Source organism: Pantherophis guttatus, chromosome 2, assembly GCF_059756535.1.
Source record: "Pantherophis guttatus breed Tessera chromosome 2, ASM5975653v1, whole genome shotgun sequence".
Classification (NCBI taxonomy): domain Eukaryota; kingdom Metazoa; phylum Chordata; class Lepidosauria; order Squamata; family Colubridae; genus Pantherophis; species Pantherophis guttatus.
This window is the reverse complement of record NC_142064.1, coordinates 165,529,671-165,547,094: the sequence shown is the minus strand read 5'-3', so window position 1 is coordinate 165,547,094 and position 17,424 is coordinate 165,529,671. Positions and strand designations below refer to the sequence as shown.

At 41.8% G+C, this 17,424-nt stretch overlaps 1 protein-coding gene and 1 long non-coding RNA gene across 6 annotated transcripts in view; both read left to right on the top strand.

Moving 5' to 3' along the window:
- Positions 1–17,424, top strand: part of TNRC6C (trinucleotide repeat containing adaptor 6C) — a 597,645-nt gene that overhangs the window by 333,935 nt on the left and 246,286 nt on the right. The window lies entirely within an intron of this gene.
- LOC148115409 (uncharacterized) lies at positions 1,277–7,291 on the top strand. The gene is made up of 2 exons (XR_015732490.1): positions 1,277–2,560; positions 3,078–7,291. It is a non-coding gene; the product is annotated as an uncharacterized LOC148115409 (long non-coding RNA).

The window sequence follows — 17,424 nt, the reverse complement described above, 5'->3', positions numbered from 1 at the left end:
AGCAAGTTAGACCCCATTTGGAGTAGTTATGTTCAGTTCTGGGTACCAGAATTTTAAGAAAGCCTACAACAAACAGGTGTACAGAAAAGAAACAAAGATGATTAAAGGAGTGCAAGAGAGTTTGAGGGAAGGGGGGTATGTTTAGCCTTGAGAAAAGACAACTGAATGGGGATATAACATTGTTCAAGTATTTGAAGGGATGTCATAGAAAGGAAAATCAAGATCTGTTTTCTATCATCTCAGAACATGAAATAATGGGATCATGTTACAAGAACATTAAAGCTTCCTACACTAAGACAAATTTGACAATAGAACCATTCATTAAGGCAGATTGTGAATTCTTTGTCATCGGATAAGCAGCCATCAGTCTGGATTTAATTTGGATTTCTGCACTGAATAGGAATGGACTTTGGACTTGATTGCTAAATGGCACCTTCCAACTTGATTCCATGCGTAAGCATTAGAGGTGGAAGAGAAAACTCTGGCCCAGGGCTCTTACAGGTCAAGTTAGGATCTTCAGGTGAATCATGGTGGATACAATTTGCATCCTTCAACTCTGGATTTAATCTACAATCAAGTGGGGTTGTCTGAATTTAATTGCTGTTCTTTTCCAATTGCTTTTCTGTTCCCTAGGATCTTTGCAGCAGAATAGTTAGGAAACAGAAAACAATTTTAGAGGGACAATTCCGGAAGCCCCTGATTTATATTGCCACACAACACTTGACCCTCAGAGACTGATGCATTCATTCCTTGAGAGGAGATGGATAAATAGGTATATTTATCTCACCTGCTCAAGGTTGACTCAGCCTTCCATCCTTCCGAAGTGGGTAAAATGAGGACCCAGATTGTTGGGGGCAATATGCCAACTCTGTAAACCGCTTAGAGAGGGCTGTAAAAGCACTATGAAGCAATATATAAGTCTAAGCACTATTGCTATATATTAAAAGGTTTTATTTCCAAGGCCCTTGTCCAAATTCTGATCAAAGTACTAAGATAAATAGAAGTCACCTAAGCTTATGACAGACAGGCTTTCTGCAGGTTGTGGGGGGGGGACCTTAAACTATTCCTTCCCAATAACTGCTGGAAGGGGAGGGGGCTTGATTCCCCTGGGAAGTAAAAATAAAAGGAAAGATCTTTGCAAAGAACATTCCTAATAATAGAGTTAGGGTCCTTCTTTACCTCTTCCGTGTACCACTGGGTGAGAGTGACTGCCCACCCGGTTTCTATATTGCAGAAATGAATCGCAATAAAAACTGAACTCAGCCGTTTTCTTTTACTGTTCACCTGTCTGCAAGCACTGGGAGAGAGTTAAAAGAGGAGGCAAACCGCTTTTGCTCGTTGAGAGAAATATTATACGATTTTGGGCTTCTCCAAAAAATGCGACAGAAACCTGCCCCGTCCAGCGCCACCAGAGGGAGATTCTGCCTTTTAAAAAAACAGAGAGAGGAGAGAGAGAGAAACTACGCATCAATCCAAACCAAAACGGCCCTTTAAAAACAAAAATGTTTTAAAAGCGACCCTTCCCCGCCGCGGTAGGACCGTCTTCGTCCCAGGAGAGTCCTAATTAGGGGCTGACTGCAATGCCGGGCGGTGGGTGGGTGAGAGGGAGGGAAGCCATGCGATTTAGTCGCTATATGTGCGCCAAACGCGGTCTCGCCGCTGAAGAAAACGCGTTCTGCAAGGGGAGCCGTTTGGAAAAAAAAAAACCGGCGCCTTTATTTCCCCCCATCCGTCCATGCAGCGCGAAGAATCTCCTCCGCCTTTCTCTCTTCGAGCAAGGGCATCAACCGCGAAGCCCTTGCTGAAGTTCACGCCTGCCCGTTTCTCCACTCCACCCCCAACGCCTCTGCATTGCGCGTAGTGGAGGCCGCCTTTTGCCTGCTTGCCTTGGCTCTGGCGCCTATCCGGCTTGCGCACAGACGCTCATGGCGGCCCGGCGGGAGATGGGCTGCCGGGACGTGAGGCCGGGAGCGGGAAGGATGAGGGGTGGTGGGGAAAGGGAGACGTCCTTCCTCAGATCGCAGGTCGAGCTGAGGCAACTTTTTCCGGACCAGGCCTATGGGAAGCGGAGGGCGCTGTTGCGTCGTTGGCGGCCGCCATTCCCCTGCAAGGGAGAAGGCGAACGGAGCCTTTTGTATGCGGGCGGAGGCGGAGGGAGGGCGACGTTGCCGCAATAAAGACCATCAGAAGAGGATTATTAATTGGGCTAGAGCTGCTCATTCCTGTAGTTGTCTAAACCCGAATGTCTTTTTTTCCCCCCCCTTTCGCTGCCGGAATTGCCCAGGATTGCCTTCTCCCTGGGCTTTAAACATCCTTGCTTCAAAGCGATTGCAGCGACTGCCCGCTGGAAGGATAGGAGACCACAATTTTTTTGCAAAATACCCGTCAACTGGCATCAGATACGGCCAATAGTCTTGCTTATCTCTCCCTTCACCCTGTCCTCTTAGGTAGCTTCGGGTTTCTTTTGTGTAGCGTTCGCAGTTACCACCCGCCACCCCCCCCCCCCCAATTTGTGTAATGATGCTAGCCAGGCTTGTTCTGAATTGCTGTCATTGCTCAGGTAATTAGCAGGGGAAGGGAAGCGATACAGTACATGCGATTACCTTCACATTTGAGCACCCTGGAATTCTTGGGAATCCCGCCATTCCCCTTCCGATGTCAAAAATCCTAAACTACAAGTAAATAAGTCTTACAAGACAATATTGTAATCCTGGCTGCTTTCAAATCCATGATTCATATGTTAACCCTCCAGGACTTCTCTGATATTGCCCAGTGGATTTCTGATCATCAGGGAGGCCAGAAATTTCCCCTTTAAAATCATCTGATATTCTGTGTTTAATTTTTTTTTTTTAAAAAAAGGTCTTGCTCCTTATCAAAAGCAGGTAGCACCAAATTGACACCTAAAGATGACATCACACATGTTCTTGGCTTTAGACATGACAAATTCTACATTTGTGCACCAGTTGAAATCATAGGCAGCAGTGTGAAAAACACAGGGAGGGAGGGAGGGAGGGAGGGAGGGAGAGGACTTATTCTGTCACATCGTTAAATATGATTTCCTTAACTTTTCCATGCAGGCTACCAGATGTCAGTCAGGACCTCCATTGCTTTCCTAGAGATCCTCTTTCAAGCAAAGTGTTTACCAAATTCTGATTCTCTTGTTTGGGATTGATGTCATCTTGCTTGGGATTGATAGACTTAAAAAAAAAAAAAACCTGGGACATAGGAATGAAAATTGCCTCTTTTTCCACAGAAATAGCCTGGGACATTCTTCCCAGCAGAAGAAAATCCATCTATCAAGCTGCTGCTGTTGCTGTTGCTAAGAATCTACCCTGATGAGGGCCTCTCCAACCCCGGAGGAGCCAAATCTTGCATCATGTTTGCAGTCCTATTTACCGAGGGTGGGAGATGAAAGGAAGGTGGGGGAGATGAGAACGGTAGAAAAGGAACCGGGAGCAAGCCTCCCTCAACCCCTTTGGCATCCCTCCCTCTCCTCCCATTTCCCACTTTTGGATGCAGATACGCCAACGCAACATTTAAACAAGTCTCGGCCTCTTCTCGCCAGATTTGCCTTCTCAAAAGCACATGTGCGCCGCTGAGTCCTCTAAAACTCTGCATCTGGGGGTGGGGGTGGGGGAAGGGAGCGTTCCTCTCCTCTTTGCCTAACGCGGCTTTTTCCATGGCAGCGTGCCAGTGGACGTGGACATGTGCGCATGTGTGTGTGTTTGATGGTGGGGGGGGAAGAGATCAGCAAAATGGGGCATATAAATTGCATGGAATTTGTCAAGCCTGTGTGGAGAGATGGTGCTGCTCCCTCCCCCAGCCGCCCTTTGCATGCCTCGCGCTCTGTTATGGAAATGCTATTGTTCCTTTGTTAGGAGTCTGGGCAGGATTCTGTAGCTTAGGAACAGAGTCCAGTTGCCTCTCACGGGGTAGGCTGTTCCCTGCTGTGCATCTCCCAGATGCCTCTCAATAAAACAACAAGGGTAGGAAGAGGCCGAATGGATTAGACGCCGGGAAGCTTTCCTTGTATAAAAGGAAAGGCATCCCCATGTATTTCAGAGTGCTGGAAGAGAGGGAACTGGGATCCTTTGACAATTTTCATCTTACCCACCTTTTTTACCTGAGTCGGATTTTTTCAAAGGGAAAAATCGGTGCTCTGTGTATGTGTGTGTGTGTGTGTGTCTTTGTCACTATTGCTAAAATATTGAAGTTTAAACAAGAAGGCATTTAATGGAGGGTTGTCTTGCAGGCGGTATTCATTGGGATTCAATCTCTGTTTCGCTAATTACATATTATATTTGAATAGCAGCACAGCTACAAGGTTGCATCAAAAAATTTCCCCTTGAAATAGTAGGGAGGGTGGTGCTCTGCTGAACTATGCAAAAACATATATTTTTTTTAAGGGTTATGCTTTCTACATACATGATAGCAGACAAATCATAGCCCTGTGATTTAGCTTCATGAAAAATAGCTTTTGAAAGATTTCTGATATGGACCTTTTGGCTTGCTTTCTTTTTATGACTCCCTTGTGAAAACATATCTTCTCCTCCTCCCTCCCAATATATTAGTAGACATGTTTTCCAACCTTTTCTTGAGTGTATTTTTAATGCTTTGAAAATATTTAATTATAATAGAAACCAAGCCTTCAAGCACTGCCTTTTCTATTTCTTTATTGATATATATTAGAAAATCAATTGTCTCTAACTCTACCTGTATATTCTGAGGAATTTATTAGGGCTGTATAGCATTCTAAAGTAAAATGACACTGCAGAGGCTCAGTTGTGAACAGAGCACAGATCTACATATTTTTAAGCCAAGTGAACCCTTTCTGAAGACTGGCAAGTGCCAATCCAATGCACTGCACAGTCTTTCTATTTGTGCTTTAAACATATTTGACCGTTCTTCAAAAAGATAAAGAGAAGATATTTTTTTAAAGGTTCTCCAATATTTGATCTTGCTTGGTAGACTGCGTGCAATGAATTAGTCATGCTTTCCAAGATGGCAGTGCTCCAGCATTTATTTTTCCAATGATGGTGTTTTGAAATTCTTCCAGTTTATTGGTCTGCTGCTTCCCTCCTTTTGGCACACAAGGTGATAAGTTTTTGTAGATAACAGCTCTGAAGCTGTCTGACAACAATTTTGCAAAAAGAAAAAAACCCAGTAGCTAATTTCTAACAAGAGAAATGCTGGGCAGAATATCACTGTTCTATTTTTCAGTGGTCAAATTTCACTTCTGATGTAGGATCCTGTTCTGGGTACCACGTTTTAAGAAAGGAAGGACAATGAGGTTCACTAAAGGAACTCAAATGTAAGTCCTATGAAGAGAAATTGAAGATTGGGTCTTAAGAAGACTGAAAAGGAAGACTTAAGAAGACAAGAGAAGTCTTAAAACTGAGGAGGTCTTAAGAAGACAAGAGAAGACTGAAGATGTATGATAACATTCTTCAAAGATCTAGAAGGATATTGCACAGAAGAAGATCATTACCTCTTCATCATCTGACAGTCCAAAATACAGACAGTGGTGTCTCTGAGTGGTCCTTGGTGCTCTCTGAGTTTGATTGTTTTCTTGCAGATGTTTCATTACCCAAACTAGCTGTCATTATCAGTGCACTCAAGGACCCCTCATTTCAACCTGAGCTACAAATATTCTCCTTTATAAATGGTGTGTATGTTACAAACGGGCAGATTCCAACTGAATGTTAGAAAAAGGTTTCTAACAGTTTGGCAACGAAAGCACTTCCTAGAGAAGTGGTGAGGCTCCCTTTCACTGAATGTCTTCAAGCAGAAGCTAGACAACTATCAGTCAGGGATGCCTTTATTTGCAGAAAGCAATTGAACACAATGGCCTAAGTTGTCCTTTCCAACGCTGATTGTGTAGTTTTGTGTATGGCAATCTTTTTTTTCTCTCTAGTCTCCATTCCTTTGGGAATAATACATACTGAGATAAATGGCAATGGAAGATGGGCTTAAGTTAAACAGCAGATGAGCCAGAATAAAAACTGGGTAGGACCACCCCTCTCTTTCTGATACCTTCTTTGTTTTGAAACCCTTCCTTTGTTGTTGCTCGTGTTATTTGTCCTTCTATTTCAGTAGAAGACATTGTTCTTGCTAAAGTCCAGTTGCTTGCTTATAGAGAATTATGGAATCAGGCCAAGGACCACATGTGACTTCTGAGCTGCCTGTGTCTGCTCTAGAATTTAGGGATTAAATGATAAATCTTATACTCTAAACCCTTTGGGCTTTTAGTTCAGGTTTGTGTGAATGCTACATAACATGGCAGGAAGAACCACACGTGCTTCCACAGTTTCTTACTGTGTGGTGGTGAGGAGAGTGATTTCTTCTATCTTTTGGGAAGCAACAAACTGGCTATCTTTCTCAGTGGATTAAGTAGAAAGGATATAAAAATGCTTCACATCATGGGAAGACGAAGCAATTCCTTTAAGGATGCCTTGCCTTTTATCTAAGGGGCCCATGGTGTTTCTCTAGGGATGTTGCACTAGGGATGTTGGGGAGATGATACTTTATCATTGCAGACTTGGCCAGTTAGCTTATTCCGGGAATATTGATCACTCCATAATTTGTAACCTGAAATGAATTTCCTTCTTTGTCCTGAAAGAAGAGATGAAATAGAAATTTCCAACCAGCAAATGGGCACAAATGAAAACGTCGAAAAGGTAAAAAGGAAAAGAGGCTAAAACGTGTTTTTCAGGCTAAAACACTTGACAAAACAACAAGAAAAGCTGAACAGCAATCCTTGAAATACAAACTGAGTGTATTTGTGTAGCTCTGTGGAAAAAAATATATAAATCTAGCAGAGACATTAATTCCTAACATAAATGGAGAGTATATGAGAGGGCACACAAAGAACAAAATATATTTTAAGTTAGAGTTCATCAACCTTTGCTGGCTTTGTGACCGAGCGGGTGGCGGGGAGAGGGGATGGTTCTGCATGAGTGGTGGGCAAGCGTGCATGCGCACGCAGCTCCATTTGCGCAAGTGGGAATGTATGCACGCCACTCGCACAACTAGAGCGTGCATGCACGTGCTCACCCGCTGTTTACACGGCCCGGTTCCAAACAGCTCAAGGCCCGGTAGTGGACTATGGCCTGAAGATTGGGGGCTCCTGTTTTAAGTGGAAAGAGAACTAATGGAAATTTACAAATTAACACTTTGAAATTTGATCACTTTTAAGGTTATTATTACTATTCGAGTCATATTTTGATACGTAGTTACTGAATCAATTTTAAATTGTACATGAAATGGATGTTCAATAAACGCTTTAAAGTAATATCTCTGCTGTTTCTTGGGAAGTCTTGGAAGTATTTCCCCAGTAAGTTCTATTCAACAGGGCAAAAACTTCCTGTAAGACTGTTGTAAGATTGTACAATTATACAATTACAACAACAGTCCTAACTGGACTAATTGAATGAGATTTTGGGAGTCCAATATGGATCTACCTGATTATTGAGTATGCTTAATACAATATTTTTCGTACCATCCTCATCATAGTTTTATATGCCTTTACATGCAATTCTGGGCATAGTTAACTTGGATGTTCCTATAAAGATCAGTGATTAGAGATGGGGCAGATAACATGGTCCATGGATTGCAGGCAGCCTCTTAACCCATCAACTATATGTATTTTTAGTGCATGTTGTTCTGGGGTCTCTGCTCATCATACTTCCTCCAATCCTAAAACCAGGCAGGAAATATCCAGGGCTACCATCCCATAATCTGAACATTTTTGGAAACATCCCACATTTGAAGAGAAAAAAAATCATATTTAAGGCTCCAAAAATTGCCCTCACCTGAGCTGGATGAAAAATGCATGCCCAATGCTCTAAGAAGAAAATTATATTAGTTTGTCCAGAATTGCATCTAAAGGGGTATATAACTGGTAAGAATGCTATGAAAAATATTGTATTAGGAATCCTCAGTAACCAGTATTTGTGTTATGCCTGGCAGATATATTCTTATTGGACTCCCAAAACCTCACTCAATTAGTCCAACTGTGGAGCTGTTCACACTCTTTCTCCAACAGCTTTTTTATCCTAACAAATAATAAGGTGGGACTGAATCCCCCAGAGATCCTTGTAACAGGTATGAGAAGATTTTAAATGAGAGAATCCTTAAAACCCAGAGTTAGAATATCTGGGCTGCCAAAATCCAGACAATTGCTAGTTAGGAACAATGAAATAAAAAAAAAACCTCTATTCCTTTGTTGCTGTTTGGAAACTTTCCACATTTGTTCAGCCCAGATAATACAGTAGCTTAATACCATGCTCCTGCTAGACTGTGAAACAGGTGAGTCTTGAGGCCTCTATTTCCCTGCCCAGCCTGATCAGAGCTCATCAAGGTATGATGCTGATAGATGTCACTCCAGCAAAGGCAAATTCCATGTGAGTGAAACAAGAGGGTCCAACTCCTCTTAAGATCTGCCAGGAAATTCATTAAAAAGTGTCTGTTTCATTGTGCAGCCTGCCATTTTTGTCATTCCTTGTTCTGTCAGGCTATTCATTGTAATGTATACTTGTTATTCATTTTTCAGCACGGATAACAAAGGGGGTAAATAAGACTGAAATAAGGCTTAACTGCTTGGTAGGAGATCCTTGTGAATGCTGACTGTAATTTAGGTTGGGTCCAGAAGTACATGACTACTGCATGCAGACATACATATACTAGTATAATCCTTCCCCCCCACCCTTCCCGGTGCATTTACAGTTGTTCAGAAATTTTAATCCTTATGCATAGTACGTAACCAAGCATATCACCACCAGCACAAAAGAAGCAAACAGCATTGGTGCTATGCATTTGGAAGGTGTGCAATGTGGGAATACATGATAAGAGAAATAAAAACAGGTTCATCCTTTTCTACAATGGGATTCTAACATTCCGGATACGATGCTCAAAGCAGCCCTCATTGCTGGACCAGCAAGTGGTTCCTGCAGTGTAATAACCATCTTTCAAACACAGTTATCCTGATTCTTATAGCTCATACTCTCAATGGTTGTCTGGCATTTGGTAACAGGGTTCTTTTTTTTTTTTAAGTAATATTTTTTTTCTTCTCCCTGCCTTACCAATAGAGATCAAAGCAGGCTTCATGCTACTATTCTCCAATTTTTATCTTCACAATTACTGTTAGGTGAGTTAGAATGGAGAATAGAAATTGGTTCAAATTCACCCAATGAGTCTTATTTATTTAAAGGCATTTCTCTTCCTTCAACAAGACACCCAAAATGTCAATAAAAAGACATCTTTCTCTCTTGCCTCCAGTATTTGCCAGGGAAAAAAGAGCTCTATCACGGTTTGGTGAAACAGCAATAGCATCTACAGAAGGACTCTGCACAATATGCCATAATAGTGGTCCTTTTTCTTTTCTCGGAAAAGGGATACAAACAGTACAACATTTTATCTATAATAACACCCACAAAATACTCATGTCTTCTACCTTTCTTCACCTATGAAAGAGGCTTCTATTTTCTACCATATCCCTGAAGTACTGTTCTTTCAAATATCTAGATAGGAGATGTTTATCATATTTAGAAGATGTTTTGGAGTTTTCTTAACTGTTGTGAGGTTGGAAAGATGTGGTATTATGGTTTTCTTCAGCTACTCATCTCTCTATCACTTTTCAGCCTCCCTTCCTACTCCTTTGAGAAAGTGCTGTAGGAGGCATTCTCTCAAGATGGTTTCTGTCCTGGTTTCACTGAAATTTAGAAAGCAGATTTTGGAAAGATGATTGTAGGATTAAAGATATAGACCTTCTTTGTTCACTTTGTTGCTGGACCCGGCAGTGTTAGCTAATTACCGTCCAGTCTCCAACCTTCGCTTTGTTGCGAAGGTTGTTGAGAGTGTGGTAGCGTGACAGCTCCCTCAGTACCTGGATGAATCGGCTTATCTGGATCCATTCCAGTTGGGCTTCAGGCCTGGGCACAGAATGGAAACGGCATTGGTCGATGATCTCTAGAGGGCTTGGGACAGGGACTGCTCCTCTGTCCTGGTCCTATTAGACCTCTCAGCGGCTTTTGATACCATCGACCGTGGTATCATGCTGCACCGGTTGGAAGAGTTAGGGGTGGGGGGCACCGTGTTGTGGTGGTTCTCCTCCTTTCTCTCCGACCGGTCGCAGTCTGTGTTGGCAGGGGGGCAGAGGTCGACCCCGAGGCCCCTTGTATGTGGGGTGCCACAGGGGTCGATCCTCTCGCCCCTTCTGTTCAATATTTATGTGAAGCCGCTGGGTGAGATCATCCGTGGTTTCGGGGTGAAGTACCATCAGTACGCTGATGACACTCAGCTGTACATCTCCACCCCAGATCACCCCAACGATGCCCTTGAAGTGATGTCCCGGTGCCTGGAGGCTGTACGGATCTGGATGGGGAGAAACAGACTCAGGCTCAACTCATCCAAGACTGAGTGGCTGTGGTTTCCGACGTCCCGATATAGTCAGTTGGTGCCATCATTGGGGGCAAGTCGTTGGCCCCCACGGAGAGGGCTCGCAACTTGGGTGTCCTCCTGGACTCACAGCTGTCTTTAGAAGAGCACTTGATGGCTGTGGCCGGGAGGGTTTTTTATCAGGTCTGCCTGATTCGCCAGTTGCGTCCCTTTCTGGATCGGGACTCGTTAAGCACGGTCACTCATGCCCTCGTCACTTCCCGCCTGGATTACTGTAATGCTCTCTACATGGGGCTCCCCTTGAGGAGCACCCGGATGCTCCAGTTGGTGCAGAATGTGGCTGCGCGGGTGGTTATGGGAGTGACGTAGCGCTCCCATGTGACTTCCCTCCTGCGCAAGCTGCACTGGCTCCTGGTGGTCTTCCGGGTGCGCTTCAAGGTTTTGGTTACCACCTTTAGAGCGCTCCAAGGCTTAGGACTGGGGTATCTACGAGACCGCCTTCTGCCACCAGTAACCTCTCACCGACCAGTACGCTCCCATAGAGAGGGGCTTCTCAGGGTGCCGTCAGCCAAACAGTGTCAACTGGTGGCTCCCAGGGGGAGAGCCTTCTCTGTGGGGGCACCTGCCATCTGGAATGAGCTCCCCCCGGAGATACAGAGGATTCTGGATCTGCGCACTTTCTGCCGTGCCCTCAAAACATTCCTATTCCAGCAGGCTAGCCTGGCCTAACCTCTCTTTTAAATTGCTTTTTAAATTTTAAATTTGTCTTATAAATTGGGGTGTTTTAAATTTGTTTTCTGGGCCAAAGGATTTAATGTTATGCGACCCCCGAGCATCAAGAGCCTGGTGACTCAGCAGACTGATAGCATTGTGATTAACACCAGCTGTCTGCAATTACTGTAAGTTCGAATCTCACCAGGCTCAAGGTTGACTCAGCCTTCCATCCTTTCTAAGGTAGGTAAATTGAGGACCCAGATTGTGGGGGCAATAAACTGACTTTGTATAAATATACAAAAGTATGAAGGCTATTGCTTAACACATTGTAAGCCGCCCTGAGAAGGGCAACATATAAATCAAATAAAAAAAATGTATTTTAAATGGTTTTAATGTTTGTATTATATGTATTTTATTTTTTGGCTGTTCACCGCCCTGAATTGTACAGTGGTACCTCAGTACTCATCATTAATTGGTTCCAGGAGGCGCAATGCATACCAAAAATGATGAGTACCAAACAATTTTTTTTCTCATAAGAAATAATGTAGGGAGTTACAAGGCAGCTGACACTAACAAGTTCTAGCTTGTGCGATGAGTACCAAACAAACAATGAGTAACGGGACAAAATTTTCATGTCAAAATGTGCTGAGTACCAAATCTGATGAGTTTCAAAGCAGTACCAAGGTACCACTGTATTTACCTTTGAAAAATAAATCAAAGCTTATTCTTTTTTACATCGCATTGAATGAGAATAGTAAAAGGAAGAATCTGATTCAGCACCGCTCATAGGCTATTTTAAATTAACATTTTGTCATATATTTGACTATCTTTTCTAAGGCACGAAGGATAACAAATCAGGAATCAGTCATCTTGCATGGCACATAAATTTACTTATGTATTGTGGATAGTAGTTTAAAGGCTTTGCTAATATGTGGCATCTTTGGAAACCAACAGAGCTGCTGTCTATAGAATTGCTCCAAAACAATTTATCGTAATGTATGCAGGGAAGAATGTACAAAGGAATCGTTGTCAAATCTCTCTTATATTTTGGGGATTTGTACATTCAGAGTTTGTAAAAGAAAAAGAAAGGGAAATTGCTTCATTCCAGTATGTCTGTCTGTCCAGTATGTTTGTGCCTCTGTGTGTGTGTGTTACAGTCAGTTTATCCAGAGTGCTGTATGAGCAGCCTTTAAAGCTTCAATGCCTCCTTCCCCCTAATGGCGTAGGCTGATCTTCCTGCAACAGTCTAACAGTCTATTGATAGGAAAAGGCAAAGCAAGCAGATGCTTTCAACAGTGCTGGATTTTGAAGGAGGCCAGCTGCCTGAGGCGACAGGCTATTGTCTGAAATGTGAAATTTATTACACAGGACAGCACACACAGGAAAAATTAGGTGATCCAGAAGGGAGGAGGAGGGAGGGAGCAGCAATCATGCCTGGTCTGTTTATGTGCACGTGTATGCGTGTTACATATCTGTGGAGCGTGTTTGAGCAGGTTTATGGTGCGAGGCAGGCAACAGTGGGGCTGCCCAGGGTATTTTTTTAAAATATATCTTTGCCTTTGAGGTGGTATCAGAATGGGGTTCCTTTAAACTAACACCTTGGGAGACATACTCCAGTGGCCAGTGAAATAAAAAGAACAAACAATAAAGACAACCCAGGATTTACAAAATCAGGGTTTTGTTCTCCCAACCCCACCGAAGGGAGGAGGGGCTGCAGTCAGGCAAGGGCCTGTCAGTTTGTAGAAAAGTTTAATAAATTCCATGTCATTCTAAAGACCATCATGTGCCGAATTGCCCAAGGCTGATAAAAGCCGATCAACCTCTTGATAGGCGACTGCAACGCTCCAGCACACGTTATTGCTTTGATACATTATACAGAGGGGGAAAGGGTGGTTGGGTGGATTTTCCTCTTTTTTTTTTTTTTTTTACTGCTAGTTTGTTTGCTTGAGGTGTCATTTGTGGGTGTGTGGGTTTGTGCTTTAAATATGGACAGACAGTTCACAATGTTTTTTTCCCTGTACATTTTTTAAGGGAATGATAAAAACACTTAGGAATGTTAAATGTGTAGCTGCCATCTGCAGCTGCTTCACTCCCTGTGAATTGGAGCTCTGCAGAAATGCCATCTAGCAATCCACACATAGAAGTTCATGTAATCTTCCCTTTGCAGTAGGAAGGAAAAGGGTGCCTTCAATATGCGTTTTAGACATATTAGGACGGGGATATGCTGTTGGGAGAGGGTTGTCCTCTCAAACAGTGTTGACTCCTGGCAACTGACTGGATGAGCCCCTGCAAGATTTGGCAAGATTTCAAAAGTGGTTTGCCCTTGGTTGCTTCCAAGTCTTGAGAGAGAGTGCATGGTCCAAGGTCACTCATCTGGTGGTGTGCTAGATGTCACACTGCCCTGATTTCTAGCCTGATGCCTTTAACCATCACAGTACACTCAACTGGTTCTCTGTATGAGGATGACAATTCCCAAAGTTGACTAATGATTGGAAATCCAGAGGCACTGCGATCTCAAATATATCAGGAAAGTACCAGGTTGGGAAAATCTGTCGTACAAAATAGCTCCAAGCTGGAAAAATGTCATGCTGATGTAATTGATGTGTATCCTTTATTTGGCTCAGAAGTTATGCTCATCTGCCTTTGAAGCCAGTTTTTTACATGTGATGACTGATGGAACCAAATGTTGTGCTTCCAAAATAAAGTTCAGATACAAGGCCAGGATTACGCCCATAATGTTCCTTTTCTGGCTTTGATTTTAATCCAAGCTTGAGAAGAAATCAAGATGTCTTTCTCTCCATTTCTCCTGTTTCCTTTATATCAGAAAGTGAGTGAGTGAAGGAGGAAGGAAGGAAGGAAGGAAGGAAGGAAGGAAGGAAGGAAGGAAGGAAATGTCCTTGGGAGACAGGAGGAAGAGCTGCATTTTAGGCAACAGTCTGATAATATTTGAGTCTGATGGAGGAGGGGTGGCAAAAGCATCTCAGAAGGGACCCTCCTTAGTTTCCCAGAGAGTAAAAGTGAAGGAAGGACTTTCAAACTTGTAAGAATCTGATAATGCAACCTTACAGTAAAGATGGAACTTGTAATCTTTAGTTATGCTTCTTGTCTGTACTACCTTACAAGATGGACATACTCCCAACCAGGAAAGTTTTCCTAGCGTTACTTCTATTTCACAGTGGTAATGAATAAAAACATTTCATGAAAAGAAAACATTCACTAAGTTCTCATAGCTAGACTGAGATGGAGAGAATCCAGAGAAGTGATGGGTTTGGCATAAGAAGAGAGGTGGAATTTGCAGAGGCTAGAAAATGAAGGTTTAAGAGGAAGTTGGCAGGTTCTCAAGAGATCTACAAAACTACCACAATCCAATCTCTGTGTCTCAATCCAACTTCTGTGCCACCTTGATGTACTGTCTGTATGTATATTTTGTGTCACACACATACACAAAGGGGACACAACTTCTGTTACAACAGACCCTGTTTCAACATTTTGATGAAAGTCTTCAATCCTGCGGAGGCCTCTGCCTGTATGAGTTGAAATTGGACTTTGAATACATTAAATTGATTTTTGGAAGAAATGATTCAACTTGCTGAGCCAAGTTATAAGATTGAAGCAACTTGGACCAATGCATCCAGCTTTCTTTTCCCCTCCTGATCAAGTATTTAAATACAGAAGAAAAAAAAAGTTTTGAAAATGCTCACTGTTAGTTAGCAAGTCAGTCTTCATTCTTCATCTTTCAAGAAAATGCCAAATACTAAAAAGCGTATGGGAAATCACAACATAAATAAGTATATACATTAAATATTCCTAATGTATATTATGTTTTTCTGCAACTTTGGCTTGGACACTTTCTGACTTAGGAGAAATAACTGTTGACCTGCTGCATTTGTTTAAAAGTAGTTGGTGTGAAGTGTTCTCTTAGAATAATGCAGTTTAATGAATAACAACAACTTTTCTGTCTGTTTAGAAAGTAAATGCAAAGCATACTTTTTAATATGCATAAAATATATTAAGCCCTATTTCCCACCCCAGAAGTATCAAAAAGTTCACTTTCTAAAACAAACAGCTTTGAAAACCCAATTTCTGCTTCACATTTCTATGCTGTTCCAAGAATTTTTTCCCAGCCTGCATTAATTAAATTTTAATATTTGTGTGCAAAAGTATAAGACTATTTTAATTTTGACTCACTCAGGACTCAAGCATTCTCAAATGATGCAACAGAGTAGAAACATCAATGGTTTGCGTTATAAATGTTTCAGCAGAGTGACTATTATTGGAAATGTATCCAGGACTTTATTCTGTTTATGCTAATTAAATTCTGTTTATGCTAATTAAACTCAAGCCTGAATGTAGAGTCCAGAGGGAGGGTGGTTTAAAAGGAACTGTTCTTGCTTGAAAAACTGTGACCTAACCTTATTCCCATGAAATGACAATGATTTCTCCACTCTGTTTTGTGAAGCCAGCATAGTAATGTCCTATGACTGGTGCACACTCAGTAAACTGATGCTTACATGCATATATCTTTTGTTTTTAACCAATGTTTATTATTTATTTATTTATTAATGAACCAAATCCCATGCTTTGATAAAGAGTAGCATTAAAAAACAACAACCTCTAAGTTATATTACAACCAGGAAATCAAAGGCAGAAAAACATGCAAACACAGAATAAAATTTGTATTTCATTTATTGGGTTGATTGATTATTAAAGCCCTAAGGAGGAAAGATATTTCCCAGGCACAAAAAGAAAAAGAAACAAAAAAAAAATGCTTAGGGGAGCATTAGGTATGCTTGACCCCACATTCAAATCTGCCTGTCTGTCTGTCTCTGATGCCAGTAGCAGAATTACCAGAAAACAGTTACAATAAAGGATTAAAAAAAAGTAATTATAGGCCATTCAAAATATTTTTTAAATTTAATCAAAGGTATTAATTGCCATAATCGTAACATTTTTGATTATGAGTAAACATAAAAAATAAAGCATAGTACAATGTTAAAATATGAAACCATCCATGTACAATATTAAAAAGTCATTAAAAACATAGTACTACTTCCAAACCAAAGTACGGCCATACATCCTAGCATAATGTATTAATATAATATGTGCCAATAAACAGATATTGTCTGGACTACATGAAGCTTCCAGTGGTCTCCCAAGAGCAGTTCCATGGACATATAGAAACCAGAGACTTGATGATGAGGGCATTGTTAATATCATAGGACCCAGATTGTTGGGGGCAATATGCTGACTTTGTAAACCACTTAGAGAGGGCTGTAAAAGCACTGTGAAGTGGTATATAAGTGCTATTGCTTTTATGAACAGCATGAGATAATGGGATATATTGGCATTTTAAAAGATCATATAAATATACTATAGGAACAGGTCCGCAGAAGAATTCCATAAAAAGAAGCATCTTATGCCATAGCCAATAATAGGTCACTGAGACAAAAATCTTGTGAAAAGATGGAGAAATAAAGCCCATTTGTAACCTCTCACATGCTAATTTTTTCACTGAAAGAAACATGCATGGGTAAGTACTTCAGCTACTTGAAACCAGCATGCCTTTATTTAACAAATTATATGGCCATATTTTTCTTCTTCTGGTCTTTCCTGTAACAGTTTCCTCCCATATTATAACAAGCTGGTTAAATATGTAAAGAAAGTGTTAAGAGCCATCACACCACTGTCCTCAGATCAAGCACCAATTTCCTCTTTTTTTAGTGTCTCAGGCAGGCATCCAGCTCCAGTACCTGTCTCTGTCACATGGGCACCACTTAGCTTTCAGAATAACCAACATCAAGGGTCCCCTCCTAACTTCATTTATCCTTCCTAGGACTGCACAAATATTCCTTTTGTGAGATGCAATACATCCTACTGAGCTTGAATTATGCAATGTTCTCAATAGAGCAATAGATTCCCTTTGGACAATATTATATCCTCCAAAGGATATAATCAATCTCTCTCTCTCTCTCTCTCTCTCTCTCTCTCTCTCTCTCTCTCTCTCTCTCTCTCTCTCTCTCTCTCTCTCTCTCTCTCTCTCTCTCCGTCCCTCCCTCCCTCCCTCCCTCCCTCCCTCCCTCCCTCCCTCTCACACACACAAACACTTGGGAATAGCTTTGGATTTATCATTTGAGGACTGATATTAATCTGAAGCTAGTGTATTATTTGGGATTGCAATCAGCTGTAAATCAACATGCTGTACAAAAACAGTAGCCCCCTGTTGTGAAATTATCTTTTTTTTTTAATTTTAGGGGAAAGAATCACTTTTCTTTTTAAATTGCATGGTGCCTTGTGGGAAGTGGAGAGAGAATGAGA